Here is a 19,002-nt window from a genome sequence, read left to right as displayed (position 1 = left end):
TACTCGGAGCGAGCGAAATCGAAAGTACACGCGCACGCGCCGATATCAAAGGGGCTCGCGGGATGGACGAGCAAAGGTAAAGGGACGCCCCAAATAAAAATCGTCGCGCACTTACTTGTGGATGACAGTGGCTCACGGTGACCGTGCTGCACTTGCGGCGACAGCGAGAACAAGACGAGCACTGGATACGAGCGCCTCGCGCACTGCCTGGAGATCGACTTCCTCCTTCGCGGTGTGCGCTCGCGCGTCAATTCGTCAATTGAATAGGCAGGCGCAGATAAGGCTGTGTGTCATTAGCGCGCGAGACACTTTTTCGAGATGACGAGACTGACGTCCAACGAGCCGAGGCTTAAAATACAGTTATCTGGCCTCGTTAACGCGAGGCGCTTTTTTGCCCTCTCTCTCTCTCTCTCTGGTCGTGCGACGCGCTGCCGTAAAACGCGATTTTCTAATATTTATTGCGCAGGTAAAACGTTCGATTTCGCTTTTACGCTGTTGTTCGGAATACGACCAATTAATTGTCACGGCAAGGTGAGGCGATTTCCCTTCGACCATTAAAAACTGAATTGCAGAGAGCAGACGGTATTTTTATTGCGCGGAACGTTGTCACTTCTCGCGGCTGCTTTCGCAACCTTCGTCCCCGTAAAAATGTCGTGTTTTTTGTTGGGCTTCGCACACAGCGGGAAGGAACCCACGCGTATCGGTCGCAACGTACAGCGGGCGTGAATCTTTGAAACGACCATAGTAGCGCGCAGCTTTCGCGAACGCGAACGAGCTTTTTATTTTTCGCGCGAGCGTTCGTCGGGCAAAAATTGGAAATAGCCATGCATGAATTTCTTGTTCCGCTGTTTCTCCGTCGCGAAATACGCGCGCATGGCCAGCCAGAGATTTGTTCAACTTGGAGATAATTCCTACCGTGGAACAGATACAAAAGAGAAAATAAAAAGGAAAAAAGAGGCAGGCGAGGAAGAGATAAGTCGGAGTCGCGGAGTGTGGATGAAAAAGTGGATGGAAGCTTTTGCGCGGCGAGTAATTTGAGCTCGTTCTTCCATCAATGTCGATTGCGCGTACGCATCTGAAAGCACAGGCGCGCGAGCGAGTGTTCCGCGTGCAGACGCTTCAAAGATAAATAAAAGCAAAAGTGGAGAAGATAAAAGACGAAAAGAGCGAGGGAACGAGTTGAGTGGGGGGCCTTTTGAAGCGACGCTTCCGGAATAGTCGCCTCTCCTTGGTCGTTGTCCTGAGGACGCCTTTTAACCAAATTGCGATCGGCCAAGAGCAACGATCTCGGCGCGATGATCCGCGGAAGGAAACGCGAGATGAGTGTACGACGAAGCGGCGTCACGGCGAGCGTGAGCGATCGCAAAGCGCGCTATTACGTACAGGCCGCGAAGGCGCGAGGCGCGTACACAATTTACGATTCGCAGCCTGCCACATCTATCCTGCGCCGGAGAGCACTCAAGTCGGTATTAGAAAGGGAGGAGAGAGAAGAGCGCCATAGCTTAATCCTGAGGCGCCGGTATAAATCGCCCCCCCCCCCCCTACTCTCTTGAACTGAGGCTCTATCCGCGCGGCTCGGCACAGGAGAGAACGCGGAAATCGCGAACAAGGACGCGACAGGGGGCGCCAGGCGGAAACAATTTCTTTCGTTTTTCCTCCATGTTTGTATAGCCGCCTCCTTCTATATGACTAAATCATCTCTGACGCGCGTACGTAATGCTCTAACCAAATTTAAGTTTTGCTTTTATTTCTACTCATACATTGTAACTTTCATTTGTTATTACAATTAACACCTAATGCCGTAAGACAATCCCTCAACGAAAGCACTTGTTTGTTGATATAGTCAACTGATATATTTGTACAGTGACCTTCTATGTGACTAAATAATCCCTAACGCTTGCACGGGGTGTTCTAGCTAGATTGAACTTCTGCTTTTTTATGTACTCATATTTTCCAAGTTTTATCTGCCATTATGATTTGTTTCTTCGCGTTATTAAGTGGCGCTGCTGTATTGGCGTCGTGGCCCTATACTTGTCGAAAGTTCTGCCAATAAAAACTCTGTTACGCTATACTTGGTTTTTTCTCGCTCTCCGTTCCTGCCTGATCCGCGCGCAAAGCCCATTACACAGGACCCTGGCCTGCGCGATCAGCCGGCACGCGCTCAGCCGCGATTATTGACACGCCGCGCGTGCTTTCCTCGGGCGTCGCATTCACGAGAAGCTAGTTAATCGCGAATCAGCAGAACGAGAGATCATTGACTAGCCGTCTTGTTTATTGTTGGAGCGCTATACTCGCGAATACGCTCAACTTCGGTAAACTTTGCGCGCCGAGCTTAAAGCCAATCGTTCCCGCGAGCTCCGGCCTGGCTTCCGTTCCTGCGCCCGCCACAGGCCCATCCGAGCCGCGGAATCCAAGGAATCGCTCGATCGATCGCTGGGTCGTGCTCGCGTCGCTCGTGCGGACGAGCGCTCCTCTTCCACTCGGCTGTCGCCAATCGCACGGAGGAATGCCCTCGCGGGCGCGCGCTTACAGGCAGCGCTAACGAGTGGAACGCCGAATAACGCAGGATGCGAGTGGCGAGGAGCGGCGCCGATCAGCCAATTGCCGCGGCGCGCGCACACACGCGTAATCCTTATTAAGCGCCATTTGGCACGCCGTTTCCGCGAATTCACCGTAATGTCGCGTCGCCTACGCGCGCGCCGGGCTTGTCTCGCGTATGCGTGTACGTGCACACGGGAGTGGCTGCGGGTACGTGCACTTTGGCGCGTGGGACGCCTCTAGCGCGGCGCGCGCGTCCATTTGCCGGTGATAGGCGACCGCGAGTTGATTTTCGCAACGGCCGTGTTCCGCGCGCTCCCGAGGCGCCCGGATCGAGCGAGCGCTTCCGCCGGTGGCGCGGCGCGCGACTAGGGCGCGGCAGTCGCCGGAACGCACCCGTAACGATACGAGAGCCGAGCTACGCGCGCCTCGCCGGCGAACCCGTCAATTTCTCTCGATTGGCGCAGTTCGCGAGTCCGCCAAGCGCTCCTGGAGAGGGGGTGGCGGGTGCAAGCCGAGGAGTCGCTCATTACGCTCGAGCCAATAGAAAAATTCCGGCTTCTGCTTCTCTCTCTCTCTCTCTCTCTCTTCCTCTCTCGGCATTTTAACGGCCGAACGCGGTTGCGCCAATTTGCGATCATTCGCGCGTTATTTCCTTCGCCTGGCCTCTTGGCGGCCGAAGCGCTACTCGACGTATCGGGCGCACGGGCGTTTGACCCTAATTACAGAGACATCGAACATTCGGTCGAGCTCGGGGCAAGTCAAACGCAAAAGGAAAGAAAGAGAGCCTCGGCTAGTCACCGCCGCGAAGGTGAAGAGATAAACGATAACAAAAGCGTGGCGCGGGGAAGGAGCAAGTTATTATAAGAAAATAGCGCTCGCACTTCGGCCAATTAACTCTCGAAATTCCGGGCCGATCTAATGGCGTCGAATGTCAAGAATCAAGAGCGAGGCGGGCGAGCAAAGCTTAGCGATCGATGAAATCTTCAGCCGAGGCGATGTAGGTCATGCCGCAGCTTCGTTTCTCTCTGGCGCGCGCGCGAGCGAATCGACTCGACTTTGACTACGTATGCGCGGACGCGAACAAACGCAAGTATCCAATGGGAAAGCTCAATTTGCGTACTTGCTAATTGCGCGGAGTACTAGAAAACCGAGAGCACTCGAAAACTTTTACAGCGCCGTTCAAGAGATTAGAAAAGTGGCTTTGTTTTATTATTATGATTTTTTTTTTCACGCGCTCGCGAAAACCAGGGGTTTCCTCGTTCTTGTCCAAACTCGCAACTCTGGCGAGACGATTCTTACTTAACTCGGGAACAAAAAGATTCAAAAAAAAGTAGCTTCTGTCAGTGCTATCAATACGGAAAGAAAGATAAAGTACGAACGAAGCGGCGGTCAATTAAGACGAAAAAAGTGAGAGAGAAAGAGAGAGACAGAATGTCGATAATGATAAGAAGGCGGAAGGAATTGCTCGCGTTTAAAAATGACACTATATCCGCGCGGGAGAGGACAGTTCGAATCAGTTCTAATGGGTCTTAATGGATTTCCTTGCCAGATTCCTCGCGCGGCATACGAAAGGAGCGTAAGAAAGACAAAAAAGAAGAAGGAGCAGGAGGAGGGACGAGCGAGTCGATGATGTATATGCGGCTCTCAACACGTACAAAAGAAGAGCGAGCGATCTCTCAAATCGAGCGCCACTTTATCTCCTTGCCCGACGAGACGATCGATCGACTTGTATCCGTTAGTGCGCGTCGAGAGAAGAAGGAGGTATCTTCGGTTCTCCGTGTAAATTCGCGACAGAGAGGCATTAGCATAAGCAGCTCTCGCGTAATATTCGACAGAAATGAACGATTAAACGAAGAATTCGTCTGTACTCGCGAAATGACATGCTATGCCTAAATCCTCCACGAGGCCGTGAGTACGCGCGCGGCTATCGTCCGATCGCGTCGCCAAGGAATCGGGCCCGTATCGTTGTCTCTCATCGTCAGCAACAAAAGGCAAGGCTGGACGACGTCGGCCAGACGCTGTTTGGTTAATAAATTTTCCAAGCACAAGAGGAGAGGAGGGCACACATGCGCGTGCGTGTGCGAGGGAGTCGCCCTCCGGCGTTATTTATTAAATCGAGCGACTTTGGCCCGTGACGTAACCGAGCCGCGTGTGCTCGAAGCCGCTTCGCCTTGCGAGCTCGCTGACGTCATTCGGCGCGCGCAGCAGCGGCGGCGGCGGCGGCGGCGGCGGCGGCGACGACGACGACTCTCAGGAATCCGCCGCTCTGTGCCACTGCCGTGCCTCGAGCGTGTGGATGGCTGGCTGGCTCTTGGTTTGCCCGCCGTGCCCTCGTCTCCGTATGCCGCTGTAAAAGCGCTCGCGCGCCACCTCGAGAAGTGTAGAGCTCGCATCTGTCGACTGCGTTTCGGTGGGACGCTCCTACTCTGCCCTCCAGCCAGCGCAAGTCGCCGTTCACCGCGCAGCCAGATCGATCGACGAGCGTTCGCTCGCAGCTTGCGCACCTGCGTGCACCTGTCGCGGAAAGATGACACCCGCGCTTTCCCACCGACCAGAATAAAAAGCCCGGACGCACGTTATTCGGTATTCAAGGGGGGGGGGGGGGGGGCAGCGAGCAATTGCGAACGCGGCGCGGGGACGTTTAGATGTGGCCTCGCAGCGGCCGCGCGTAAAATTCAAGCGGCGAGGGGGATCGCGAACCCGCCGAGACGACGTCAATTTTCGTCGGTCGCTGCTGCGACGATCGCACGCGCCAAGGAATGACGGTCGCGGCGTGCAGCGCAGCGAGGCAACGCGACCGCGAGAGGCTAGACGCTCTGATATGTACAGCAATAAATCGGAGACCGAGCTCTTCTCACGCCAAGATAGCCAAGGCTGCGCGCGCGTCATCCGAGAAAGAGAAAGGAAAACGACGAAACGAAATAACAAAAAATACTCCTCCCAAATTAAGTGGGAATCGTTTTCGCGCGACACAATTATAAATACCTCGACTGGCTCGTTGTCAGGATATCTATGACGTCAGTGTACAAATGCCTCGTACCGACGATACGCACGTGAAGATCTCTTGCGCTTTTGACATACTGGATACCGTTATCGTCGTTATCGTTGTTGCCGCGTGGCTTCTTCTTCTTCTGTATAAGCTCAGCAGAGATGCACTTGATTCTTATTTTTCGCTATTTCTTTTTAATCCCTCGGTATGGTTTTGTCGCTCGTAAATGTATTATTTTCGGTATGTAACGCCTGTAAATCTCGTTAAACCCATCGTTAAAATTTGATCGGTCGGCCGTTGGATTTTGCTTTGATGTCGTTTCAATTTTCACGAATGACCTTTCACTGGATTCCATTGTTATTTCTTCAGAGAGCGTAATTGAAACGAGCTTGGATATTAATATTGCTAGACATTTGTATCTGGCACGCAGAATAATAGGACTCGTGTAGTCGTAGTTTCAGTACTTACAGTTTGTTCGACTTTTAACTGTTACACTGAGATTGTCAACCTTGTCCTTATAATGAGAAAATTTCATCGGCAGGTGTTAAAAAAGTTTGCTTATTTATTTTTCGAGATAAAATATCGACGAAATTCCACTGACATTGTAATACGAACGAAATAGTTTATCCTTCGAATCAGACTGCCTTCAACAGTATTATACGTACTCATCGCTATTTATAACGCAATGATTGCGGGTAGAATATCAAACGAGCAGTTCATTACAAACGATCGCGAAACTGAAGCATCTCAAATCAAGGAAATAAAGCTAAGAGTAAATCCGAAAAGAATAATCGAATTTTCGAAGGCGCCCCATCCACCCAAAAAAAATGATAAAGCTGTATCTATCGTGCACCCAAATAACGAGAAGAAAAGTCTGGCATGCGCGAAATCAATAGGATGCAAGAGCCTCGAAGTTCAGCCGGTCGCTCGCGATAATTCGTCGCATAAATATTTATCGGGTATGTCTCTTCGCGACTAACGCGATACATTGCCGATGAGGCGTGATTCATCGACACGATGACGCATGTATAAAAAGGAGCACTTGTCATTGACGCAGCGAGAAAAAAAAATCATCGGACTCGAAAAGTATAAAGTGGCTCGATTGCCAAAGCCGATCTTTCCGATGATCATCGTTGCCGATTTAACCGCGATCTCTCGTTGGCCGCTTGACGTCAATAACTACTTGACACGTCCATAGGCACTCTCCGCGCGAGAGTGAGATCGTCATATAATCAACTATAGGCACTCGGCGCTCGTTGCCGTTCATAACTCGCGATAAATCCACGTACGGCGTTTGCAAAAAAAAGAGAAAAAGAAGAGAGAGAACTCGATTACGGTTATATTTAGTTGACCGATCGCAAATACGTTTGGCGAGAGTTATCGCGCGCACTATTGTTAATTATAGGACCACGCGCGCGCGAAGGCGTTAACGGGCGTTTTATATTGTGCCCCGCACGACGGAATCGCGCGCGCCGAGAATACATTTTACGAACGTGGCATTATTCATTTGCGGACGTGTTGCAGCTGCCTTTCATGATCGACGATCGCGCGTATTTTTAGGCGTTGAAAAATCGACGCGCGCAGGCCGGCATTGCGCGCTACGACAATCTCGAGAGCGAAATTACTCGCGCGCGTGCGTGCGCGCACTTGGCTCGGCCGCGAGAGCCGGGCTCTTAATTAAAATGCTAAGCGCCGCGCCGAGACCGGCCAGGATTTATATCGGCGAAAAAAGAAATAAAGGAGAAGAAAGACGGGACGAGCCTATCTCGTTGCGCGAGAGAGGTTAAACGATGCTCTTAATGACGTTTTTACGGGCTTCTACGTACGCCGCATTTTCAGCCGAGCCATCGCTTCCGCGCGCCCATCGATCTCCGCGCCGTCACATGTAGACGAGAATTCAATTAATTCAAAAGTTTTCGTCGGCACGATTTTCATTGTAAAGGCAGCTTTCTGCGCGATCACGATTCTCTATTATATGGCGTTTCTATCGAATCGGGGGAGCGCCTCTCTTTGAAAAGCTCTTCTTTCTATAGCCGAATTCGGCAGATGCCTTTTCCTGCCCGCACGTGAAACGTGCGAATTTTCGATTCCCCTTCCGTAGCGACTATTTCGCGACTATTTCGCGACTATTTCGCGACTATTTCGCGACTCGCGGGGATACTCGACAGAGCACTTTTCCTTTATTTTCTATTCAGGAAGAAAAAAGAACGCTGAGAACAGTGAAGATCGCAATCTACATGCAAAATTACCGAAAATCAAGCTTTTTTCGCGAAAACCCCATTCAATCGAACTTTCGATTCACTTTAAAACTTATCGTTCGAAGCACATATGGACGATAACTGGAGAGGGAAAAAAAAAGCAGTAAAATTGGCGCGTATCATTGGTAACGCATATGGGGGTGGAATATCAGTTATTCTGCAGCTGCACAATAAACGGTAGTCGTCAATCGTCACGGTCGAGCTCGCTAATTTGATCGATCGTGATTTATTTCGATACACGCGCGCACGCGCGCCAATTCATTAGCACAATTTAACTAATTAAAAGCCCATTCGCGAGCTTCGCTCGATAAAGTCGCAATGCGACCTACGAGGCGAAAAAAAAACCAATTAGAAATTTCATTGGTGGTCGTGGCGTACTTGGCAAACAGTTGAGATAATCCGGACAGGCGGTGAAATAGATGGGGAGAGACGTTATCGAGTCTTTATCGGGTGTGCGCGCGCTGCGTGCGAAACTATGAATATCGAAGCGCTACATCAAAGTTTGATTGACTGATCGATCGATCGAATGCACGCGACGCACGTTGGCGGATAATAATCACGCGCGCGCGCGGAAAGGTTGCGGCGACGTCTCGACGTGTGAGCGTACGAACGCGCCGTGTATACGATGTAGCCCGCGATAAGCCGCCGCCGCGCGCTCTCGTTTCTTACGACTCGCTCGGCGACGCGCGGGAGAGGGCGAGCGGTCGATATCGTCTTCGCGAATCGTTGGTCCCACCTCGCCATCCGACCGTTCGCCATCGACCTGGCCGAGGCCGAGCGGAATTCCTCTGAGACCGGGCGACCTTTTTTGGACTAAGGCGAACGAAACAGGAACTCGCGAGAGCTCAATCAATTACCTGGCTGGTCGCGTGGCGCGCGTACGCATTATCGGCTGCGCGTGAAAAAGAAAGAGCCGATTCGAGAGAGCGCGACGATCGATAGACTCGCGCTTACCCTCTCGTGGCTCGGATGGAGCCGACTGCGCCCACTCTTGTTTTTCAACTTCTTTTACTTCAACGAGCAACTTTTTCGGTCGTAACTCCTCTAGCTCGCTCTCTCGTCGTTTCCCTCCCCTTTATTCGCTGAATTATACTACCTTTTTCTCTCCTCTAACACTATATATTGCCGCGCCAAATTTATTCAGCCGTGAAAGAGAGACTTTGCGCGCTCGATCTGCGCAAAGGTGTGTACTTCCCCCTCTTTCCTTTCGGCAATCAAACGCTTCCATCGGATCAACTATCTTCGGTTCAGCGAAATTTTCGCTACGACGAATGTGCGCGCGCATCTAGATGCACGTGCGGCTGACGTATTCCGCACTCGGAGGGCAGGAATTTTCCGATAAAAATTTCAGTCGGCCAAGTGAGAAGGGAAAAGCGCCGAGCCGACTATATGTACTCTGCTGCTGCCTCTCTCGTATAACCGATAAATTTATAGGTTATATGCACATTCGTGTAAAGGTCAAAGTTTATAGGTTAGCGCGCGAAAGTTTGCGAATTCGCTTATAGACAAGGTTCGGTCATTCCGTTTCTCGTTACAGCGCGAACTCTGCAAAGCTGCGTTCTCCCTTTTCTTTTGTCGCGAGGATCAAGTATTGAGCGGATTGCGTTAGCGTCTTATAGCCACTTCGATTGCGTACACGAATGGCAAATTTGCATGAATTTCCAGCTATCCATCCAAATGAAAGGAGTGGATCGACCTACGTGCCCGCAGCGCGCGGCCTGTCAATCGTTATTTATTATTCTTCCCAAGCTGGCGAGTACTGGGTTCGAGTACGCGTGCAGCTCGTGTCCGGCTATCAGTGTCAAAGCGAGCGAGCTGCGCGACAACGGGGAGCGATGTGTTCTCTTCGCGAGGCGACTCCCTTGTAGTACAATGCTGGTCGCCGCGAGCCGTGGGGTGTAGCCGAGTATTCGGGCGACGCCTCGGCCGAGCAGTTCCGAGCGATAGCATCGCTCTCGTCAAGCGGCCCGAGACCGAGGGAGCGCGAGCACCTCGTCAGGCGACAGCTCTCTCTCTCTCTCTCTCTCTCTCTCTCTCTCTCTCTCTCTCTCTCTCTCTCTCTCTCTCCCCCTCCCTCTCTCGATGAAAATGTCGTCGTGGCGTCCGACGAGAGAGGCATAGGTAGCCAGCACAGAGATTTACCTCGAGGTCCTCGAGTCATGCGATCACGAGTTTTCCTTCGTAAATCAATGCCACGCGCGCGACTCTCTCCTTGACGATCAATCGGCCAACCCAAAAAGCTCGACGCTAACGAACGCAGCCGAGCTGTCGTGCGAACTCGCTGATAATGCATGTCGCGGAAGCGCGCCTCGACATTGTTATCCAATAAAAGTGACGCGGGAGGATCGCGGATTCTCCGCCCCCGCGGGCGCCCACGCATGCGCGCGATCTCGTCCACGCGGGGCATCGTCGGGCTCTCGGTGTGCAATTAGAAGAGGTCCGTGCCGGCGATCGGCGCCGGGTTCGATTCCTCTCTGTCTCCAATTTCCAGCGTACGCGGGACAACGCGCGTCGTCTTAGAGCGGTGCGCGCATCAGCAGCGGGGCTATGGTGCGAGCGCGCGCGGAGAGAGAAGCCGAGCGCGTGTCCTACATGAAGCTACTCGGCGCGGCCAAGAATATCTGCACTAAATCCTTCCCCCTCCTCACGCCTTCAACGGCGACGCGCCTCTCGTCTTGTGCTACGCAGTCTCTCACCTTCGACGAAACGCGAGCTCGAACTGCCAGGGAACATCGCGCGCCGATGCACCCTTCTTTTCTCTCGCTCGCGAGCTATGCATTTCGCTGATAATTATATCGCTCGCTCGGGCACTTTTATATTTTCGGATCGCGCGAACTTTGTTGATTCAGCAAGCCCATCAATGCTTATTTTCGTATAGCTCGTTTCTCCCCGCCGTGCAATCAACGTTAAATCGACAACGGCGAACGAAGTTACCCTTCCGTCGTTGCGTAGCGAGGAAAAGAGGAAGCGCGCGCGCCATCGCGAAAACTAACAAGTCAAAAGAGAAAAACAAGAAAAACGCTCGTAAAAGCACCACGAAGCGTATAAAACATAAGAGCAATGAAACCGTACCAGTAAAAATGGCAAAGTGGGAAAAAAACGAGGTAGAAGTGCGAAAAGCCGCGCGCGCGTCGGTCTCTATCTTAAGTTACACGCGTATATAATGTAAGCTCGAGTCGAAGTTGCGAGCGTCCGCGCAGCCGCTGCTTAATAATTCCTCGTGAAATCGACCGGCGACGCGAACGGTCACGGTGAACTATTTTCGTATGAGCTTGCAAAGCGCGCGCCAGCGCTGGCCGCGCGCCGCTCGCTCGCCAAAGCGATTCCCTTTCCGAGTGCAACTGCAAGTCGACGAGGAGGCGCGCCCGCCGCCACTTATCGCCGAGATCGGGCGACGCGAGAGCAAGGCTGGTGCGCGAGCTCCTGCCACTGCCAACTGATCGCTGGACCGACCGCGCTATCGATTAAACTTTGAGCGCTGCCTGTCTCGGCGGCCAAAGTAATAATAAAAGTCGATGCAGCATCGCGTCCTACGTGTCTGTGTGTGTGGGTGTGCAGTTATATATAAGCGAGCTGTATGAAAAGAAAACAGCGCTCGCATAGCTCAAAGCGACTCGAGTGTTTGGGCGGCCGCGCGAAACTATTTGCTTGTTCAGCCTAAACCATCTACTCGCGATTCCCGGCGCTTCTGAGCTTGCAGCTAACAGCATTAATGAGAAAACCGTGCGTAACGATAATGTCATTACCCAGCGCGCCTACGGGCCCGCGTTATAGAGTCTGCTGGCGTGTGTCGGCGCACACGCGCGCGCGGCATTGTTCGAAACGACGTAAGGAAAGCACAGTTTTGCGCTTAATTATCGATCGATCGGGAAGCCGTACGAGCTGCTCGGGGTCTCTCTTCGGTTATACATCGCTACAACTTATCGCTCGCGAGCTTACTCTTTTAGGCATTTGCGCAAGCCACCTCGCGACGCCGCCGCTGCCGCCGCCGCTACCGCCGCCGTCACGGCATTCTCATTTGCAAGCTTAACTTTTCGCGGTTAAAAATAGCTAGCGAGCGCAAAAAAGAGCCATTATGCAATGCGAGCGGCGCGCTCGCACCTCCGTCTTTCCTCGCCTATCTTCTCTTCGTTTCGCGAGGAACGCTTCATTTTTTCACGAGATAAGAAGCCTCGTCGACGGGGCATTTCATTATCGAGCGGAATCAGGCCGAGGCGATTAGTTCGCGGGGAGCGAGGATAGCGCTGTCACTTAGTTTATCGCGCCGCGCGCTAACTAATTACGACGCAGGTAAAAGCTCGTCCGACCCTTCCTGCTGTCGTCTTTCCGCGCCGGCCGAAAACTCATCGATCGAGGGATCGATTGTTCTCTCGCGCGAGATCGAGTGGCGAGAGCGTGGCGCCCGCGTCGACGTTCGGCTTTTTCGTTTGTTTGTTGTTTTATCTCTCTCTCTCTCTCTCTCTCTCTCTCTCGCTCGCAAAAGGCGCGCGCGCGCACGCGGCCGGATAACGCGGCCGCCCAGTATCGAGCTATTTTTCTCTTCGCGTTCGATGCTCGCGACGAGCGAGTGGCAGCTTTCTGTGACAAAGGGCGTCGCGTCGCCCATCTAAATGCGCTCGAGCTCGCCACGCGAAATGAATCCGCGACGCTGATAATCGGAGCCGAACGACGCGCGTAATTTCATTTCGCACAGCCAAGGCTGCCCCGTGTGAAATTGGCTTTTCGAGCTGCTCCACGGCTCGGTCGGCGGAACGCTTATTGACCTTTTTCTCACTGGCGTGTCAATTTCTCTCGGCTTGACGCACGAAGCGCCCCGGCTATACAGACTAATGAATTTCTCTCGCTCGCAAATGTCCGTGAACACGCGTGGATATCGGTAAATAGCTTTTCTCCTGGCTCGCGTCAGCGTTTCCATCGTTTTCCTCTCTTTTTTCTTTTTTTTTTCTTTCTTGTCTTCTCGTGGCGGAGCACGCGCGAGACGAAACATGAAAGAAAGAACGCGATTCGAATTTGATCCGCGGCGCTGTTCCGAGCTAACGTTAATTAGCGCGTGCAGGGAGTCTCCGAAAGGAATAGCCAGCGCGACGGCTGCATCCGTCATTGACCATTATTTTCCGACCCACATACTCGGAACACGAGCGCGGAAAAGCCTTGCGAAACGGCGTAACGCGAGCGAGTGCTAGGCTACGTGAAAACGGTCAAACTATCCGCGTGCGAACGGTCGAGGCGGCAATTGAACGGAAAGAGCTGCGCTAGTCCTCGCGCGCTCCTGCTCGCATGGGTCAGCGGCTCGGAACCACTCGTTCGATAGTGGAGCTTGGTCCAAATCAACGCGAGCGTCGTCCCGCGAAAGAGGCCAAAATCACAGATCGCGACAGAGAAGTACCAAACGACGAAAGAAAAAAAAAGCAAATGAAAAGAAGGAGCAACGGTTCGTTCCCTCGAGATGTGCGCGCGAGAGAAGGCGAAGCTCGAAAAGGCAATTCCGGCTGCCGACGGAGGCGAAAATTCCGCCGCGAGAGTACACACGCGACCAACCCAGCGATTCATCAAAGCTTCGCGGAGGAGAAGGAGGAGGAGGAGGAGGAGGAAGCCGCCACGGCGGCATCGTTACAGCCTATCCCCGCGCGCAGACATAGCACTCGGCCCGTAGGGAGAAAACGAGGAGGCCGTGCGGCGACAAAATCATACACGTGCACGAGCAGCAGCCCTCGGCCGGAAGCGTGATTTATCGGCATTAATCAAGCTGTCGGGCGCGCCTGAAAGTCAATCAATATTCGGAGGCAGCGACGAGTCGTCGGCTTCGGGAACGCGCGTCGGCCGCGGGTACACAGTGTAAAAATGAATCGCGGCGCTCTCGACGCCCGCAATACGTAAGCGAATCAACTGAAGTCTTAAGCGGGCGCGCGGGGCAATCCTATCAAACAAATTCGGTCGCAAGGATAGACCTCGCTGCCTGCTATCTCGGCGCACGCTCGCGAGGAAATTCCGCGGAGCACGCTAATGCATTTATACGATACTCGCATACCAAGAAAACCTTCGCTGGCAACGCGTTTGTGACACACTTTGCCTCTCTCTCTCTCTCTCTCTCTCTCTCTCTCTCTCTCTCTCTCTCTCTCTCTCGCGGCTGATCAATCAATATCTTTTTCATTCCCACGTCGCCGTCTCGACTATTGCATACCTACAAGTGCGCGCGCTACTCTCCGTGAGCAGGAGAGTCGCTATCCGATGAATCAATCGCGCGGCGTCCAATTCGCCGTGGAGTTAAACGACAGCGAGGCGCGGAAAACGCCAGCGTTATCCTGACGGCAAGTGCGCCTGGCGAAATAACGTGTAGAAGCGAGACAAACGAGTCTCGTGTTATCTCGCGTTAAATTAGATTAAGCCAAACAAGGCGTGACTCGCTGAAGCTCGAAGCTTGCGCTGATCTCCTAGCGTAAGCACCACCACCCATATCCTAACCTCAAACGAAAAGCCCCGTAGATTATCGTGGCGAAGCCTGGATATCGCATTGACAATAGAAAACAGAGGAGTCTGTCGACATAGCACATGGTTTAATGCGCGATGCCTGCGTACCGCGAGCATAGGGATGTTTTATGATCCGGTCCGTGTGTGTATGCATGTGTGTATAGTTAGGAGGCCCCTCTTCTCCTTCTCGCTCGCCCCGGCTCGCTGTCTCTCTCTCTTTCTCTCTCTCTCGCACGCGGTATACTGGTGGCTCGCCTATTGATCGCCGGGCGCGAGAGCGAGCCGAGTTAAAGCTATCGCGCGCGCGCCGTTCGCCGGCGAAATTTTCTCGTGCGTAGCTCGTTCCTGCGCGTAAGCTCTTTTCTTCCCTGGGAACTATCGGAAAAGCCGCCTACGGAGTACATAAGTACACTGGTCAACGTTGAGGTTAGGTCGGTGTGCGATGCACAATTAGGTTGTTCATCCACGACCGAACACACGCAATCGCGCAACACCAGGCGAGTGCTAATTTTGTTTTTCCTCTCCGGTTCGTAACTTCGGTTACTTAATTTGGTCATGCGATAATGATGATGGACTCACCGTAGAACGCAGCTCGTCCTTGCCGGGAGTTGTCGCGCAGATGGTACAATCCTGCCAGCTTTCCGTCGTTCTCCGAAACGAAAAAGACACACTCACGCACTTTATTGAACACACTGTGATATATATATATATTTTTTTTCTTGCTTTTCCTCTTTTTTGTTGCACTGGGACTGTCGTTGTAGAGTCACGAGAACTGGCGAGCCACTATCTGCACCACTGCACACTCGAGAGCTTTTGGCCAGCTGTTATTTCTTATACACACTTGGAGCTAGCCTCAGCTCGTCATTCTCTCTCTCTCTCTCTCTCTCTCACACATACATACGCGTCTCTCTTTCTCTCTCGCTCACTCGCTCTCTCTGTCTTATTAATCTCGTCTGCTAAATCAGAGCGGCGCTCGCCAGCTTATTCGGCTGCTGCTGCTGCCTGCGATCTGCTCGGCTCTGCTGCTCACTCCCCGCTACTTAGCTTGCGCGATCGTCTGCTGTGCTGCGCGCAGTCACGGCCCCGCCAACTCGCTATCTGTCTGTCTCTCTCTCTCTCTCTCTCTCTCTCTCTCTCTCTCTCTCTCTCTCTCTCTTCCTTCCGCCGCCCGCTTGTGCAAAATCCAACGCAGAGAGCAGCACCGGGTTACTGTGCGCCGCCACCGTGCCAGGTATACGTAGGTGTACGAACGTGTGTTGGTGCCAACCAGCCGAGTCTACCTAGAACGAGTGGGCGATAAGAGGAACATGCCAGCGCCTGCGCCAGCCTACCACACCATCCTAGGTCGAATCCACCGGACGATGTCTGTTCTGCTACTTTTTTTTTACTGACATATGAAGCCAGACCTCTTACGCACTAGATGGCACCAACGGTGGTCTCTTTCATGAGTTAAGCTTTGGCGGGCATATTTGATTTGACTCTCTTCAATGTAGATACAGCAGCCTTGACTTATGTTCGTTAACTTGCATTGATTCCGTTTGAAATTCTGTCTTCGCCACCCAACGGAGAGAGCGAGAGAGAGAGAGAGTAGAGGAAAAGAAGTTCCATCATCTGTTATATGCTATTGTTTTTAAGTAGCATGTTATTAGAGCTTTGAGAGTTTTTGGGCGTCTCGGGTAACAAGATGGAATAAGGATGGGGGAGGGCGGTGAGTTAATGTTCCAGCCAAGACCGGCTAGAGCGTCCGATAGAGAGCATCTAGCGGTCGCGTACTGTGCTAAATCCCAGAGGACATGTTGCCGCGAGCGCGTTCGGTTGTATGCGCAAGTATCGAAATTAACTAGCTTAATTGTTATTCTTTAGGACATTGGCGATCAATCGCCATTGCGCGATGGTTTCTCTATCATTTTGCTAAGCATATTACGTAAGCTAGCTAGATGTCGGCTTATTCGATAAATTCGAGTGCCGTGCGTGATCTTGGTCTGTTTTCAATAGTTCCAATAGTTTAAGTGACTCGAGTTTAAGGAGGAAGGGACCGACAGCTTCTGTGATACTCATTTTTAATATTTTATATTATTTTATTTAACAACATACTATTTGTGGCTGCCCTCATCTTGCTCGCGATGGCCGAGTAATCGGGAATCCACATTAAGGAAACTGATGTATTGTTTATTTTCGCGACGTTCAGTTTTGATTTGCAGTCGTTTATAATTTCCTCATAGAAGATTGATACGTTTGGCGTAGAAATTTTGTTAGTTGTATTCATCGTGTCTAAGCTAACGGCACTATTTTTCATGAATGTTTCTATTGTAAACATAGGGCTTTCCATATTGCATAAGCTTCGCATTCATAACTGGAGGTCAAAGACGGTAGGTGAAATTGAATAGATTCGTTATTAAATTCATCGTAAATCTCTGCCGTTCAATGTTATAGCAGGTGAATTATCACTCATACAGACCCATTGCCACCATCGAGCTTTCGCGGATAAACTTCTCTACCATCTCGTTGTTCAGAGTATGATCCCCGTTCCGGTTGATTTTTAAGCCCATCTCCGTGTCGACCATGAACTGGCTTAATCCCTATATCATAATTATAAAGTGAAGGCAAATTCGTGGCTTAGAGACTTAGATCTCTTGCTTTGATACGCTCCTGAATGCAGTCCTGGAAAAAAACCACTAATTTCGTTTGGTGTACAGCTGCATTCGAGCTTTTGTTTCGTAGCTAATTTATGAAGGACTTAGCAGAACCTGTTCTAGTTTTTTGGTCACCTCCGCCTTGTTTCTTCTCTTGCACTATATATTACGGTGATTTACGTACTGGAGATTTTTGCAATGGCTACCTATATTCTTTTTCGATTTCTAACATATATATTATATATATAGGATAAGGCTGAGTAAGAATCCTTGAGTAAATCCTTTGGCTGTGATCGCATCGCCGACCGACTGACTATTTTTAAATAATTGGATTTTTCTGGATGATATAAAATTTTTGATAAAGCAAACCAGTTTGCTTGGAACACCAAGATAAATGAAATTCTCCGAGGCGGATGTTAGGTACGACAATGTCGACAAAGAGGACTCCTAGGTATTCGTCTTCGACGAACGCTGAGCATACATTGGTAGCTAACACCGCCACGCTATCTTGGCAGAAGCGAGCCTTTCTGAAGCCGAATTAACTTCTCTGGATGGAGCAATTATTCTCCAAGGACCAGTCCAGGCGTAATTTACTTGTGTACTCTGCTAGCTTTAGAAGCTTTAGAGCCAAAGTAATTCAACGAAATCATTGCTTCCTGGCTTACGGATCATGTATTCTCTCTCACTCCATAGGACAAGTTTCTGATTTTAAAATGTCACTGAAGCATTCGCGCAGGGTTTTACAAGTAGTTGGCGGTAAATTTCATGTAATTTCGTTTGATATGGGATCGCTGCTAGGAGATGATTTAATCTTGAAATTTTTTTAAGGCAAAAATGTACTCGGCCTTGATGATATTCCGTCCATCCGTCCATCCGTCCATCCTACCTTTTCTGCAATTTCACAAAATTTGAGAAGACATATTTATCTTCGGCCTTCACTGATTTTTCTTACGGTATCCTGGATTTTAAGATCGCCCGGATCGACATTTGGAGTGTTTTCTTCGAAGTTCTGGTGAGCCCTCAATTTTGTTTATCGGTGACCAAAGTTTTGTTGTTGCTATAACTTGACTTTGCTGTAGAAGTTTACCATGTATTTACTTTTACAGCTTTTTGTGATTTAAAAAAAAAATTGCTTATCTTTTTCCACACCCAAGCACATTAGCCAGGCTGTTTTACTTTTGGAATGTTCTGTCAGTTTCGTCTCTACTACTCACGGTTTTCTGATATTCACGATTCCATGACAGTTGGTAACAAAATTGAGTATTCCCTTTGCTGCGTTAGGTTTTGACTCTATTGGTAATACTTAGTAATACGCGTATTTTCTACGATACTAGAAGTCAATAGGCACACCTAGCTCGTGGAATGTCTATGTGCATCAACTATTCATAGGTCAACATTTCAATGTTTATCTCAAATCGACAAATTAGAATCAAAATTATCTCTTTAAGAAAGGCTTCTTTGTCTTTCTATACTTTTCTTTCGGGTATTTAATTTTTAGATCCGTTTGATTTATATTGACATCAACTTCTTTGAAAAGTACTCCAGTTTATTTTTCCCTTATCCAAGTCACGCGTGCTATTGTCTTTGTAAAATACGATGGTGATAGAATAATGATCACTTATGCAGGACGCACGTGGAGTCTTCCACCCCAGGTTGCTGTAAATGCTCGAAGTTGCTAGACTCGCGCTAGCAGAGCCATTCATGCAATTGTGCTTCGGAACGCGGCTGATTAAATTAGTGTCGTCTAGAGTAATGAATTTGGAGTACACTATGTATATAATCAAATTCTTACTGGAGCCTTCAGTCCTTTTGCTCCATAGCGGCTTACGAACATTGAAGTCTCCACAGACAGACAATAGCTTAACCCGGTGCATCCTCTAAAGTTATCATTCTTATCCGCTCTTCCGCTCAACGTTTACCTCAAGTTTTTTTTAAGCTCAGTATATCAAAGTTGTAGTTTGTATTAGAGTGACGGCATCTATCTATTCAATTTTATCGACGTGCGCTAAAGTGATTCCTGGTCATGTCGTTTCTATCTTTACATGGTATGTGTATCCTGGACATACTCGTATATGTGGGTATGTATACCTCAAGGGAGATACGCAGCGAGTAC

General features: G+C 50.5%; 1 protein-coding gene across 8 annotated transcripts in view; it reads right to left on the bottom strand.

Moving 5' to 3' along the window:
• Positions 1 to 15,285, bottom strand: part of LOC131670199 (plasma membrane calcium-transporting ATPase 3) — a 92,910-nt gene extending 77,625 nt beyond the window's left edge. For 4 of the 8 annotated variants that reach the window (XR_009302427.1, XR_009302429.1, XM_058945602.1 and 1 more), the window contains exon 1: positions 14,836 to 15,283. The gene's annotated coding sequence lies outside the window, so the exon portion shown is untranslated. Of the gene's footprint in view, positions 1 to 14,835 lie in introns of all 8 variants that reach the window. The other 4 variants (XR_009302428.1, XM_058945601.1, XM_058945599.1 and 1 more) reach the window with 2 other exon arrangements.
• Positions 15,286 to 19,002: the final 3,717 nt, after the last annotated feature.

Source organism: Phymastichus coffea, unplaced genomic scaffold, assembly GCF_024137745.1.
Source record: "Phymastichus coffea isolate CEN01 unplaced genomic scaffold, Cenicafe_Pcof_1.1 PCOF00104, whole genome shotgun sequence".
NCBI classification, from domain to species: Eukaryota; Metazoa; Arthropoda; class Insecta; order Hymenoptera; family Eulophidae; genus Phymastichus; species Phymastichus coffea.
The sequence above is the reverse complement of the archived record's forward strand: the minus strand, read 5'-3'. Positions and strand labels throughout refer to the sequence as shown.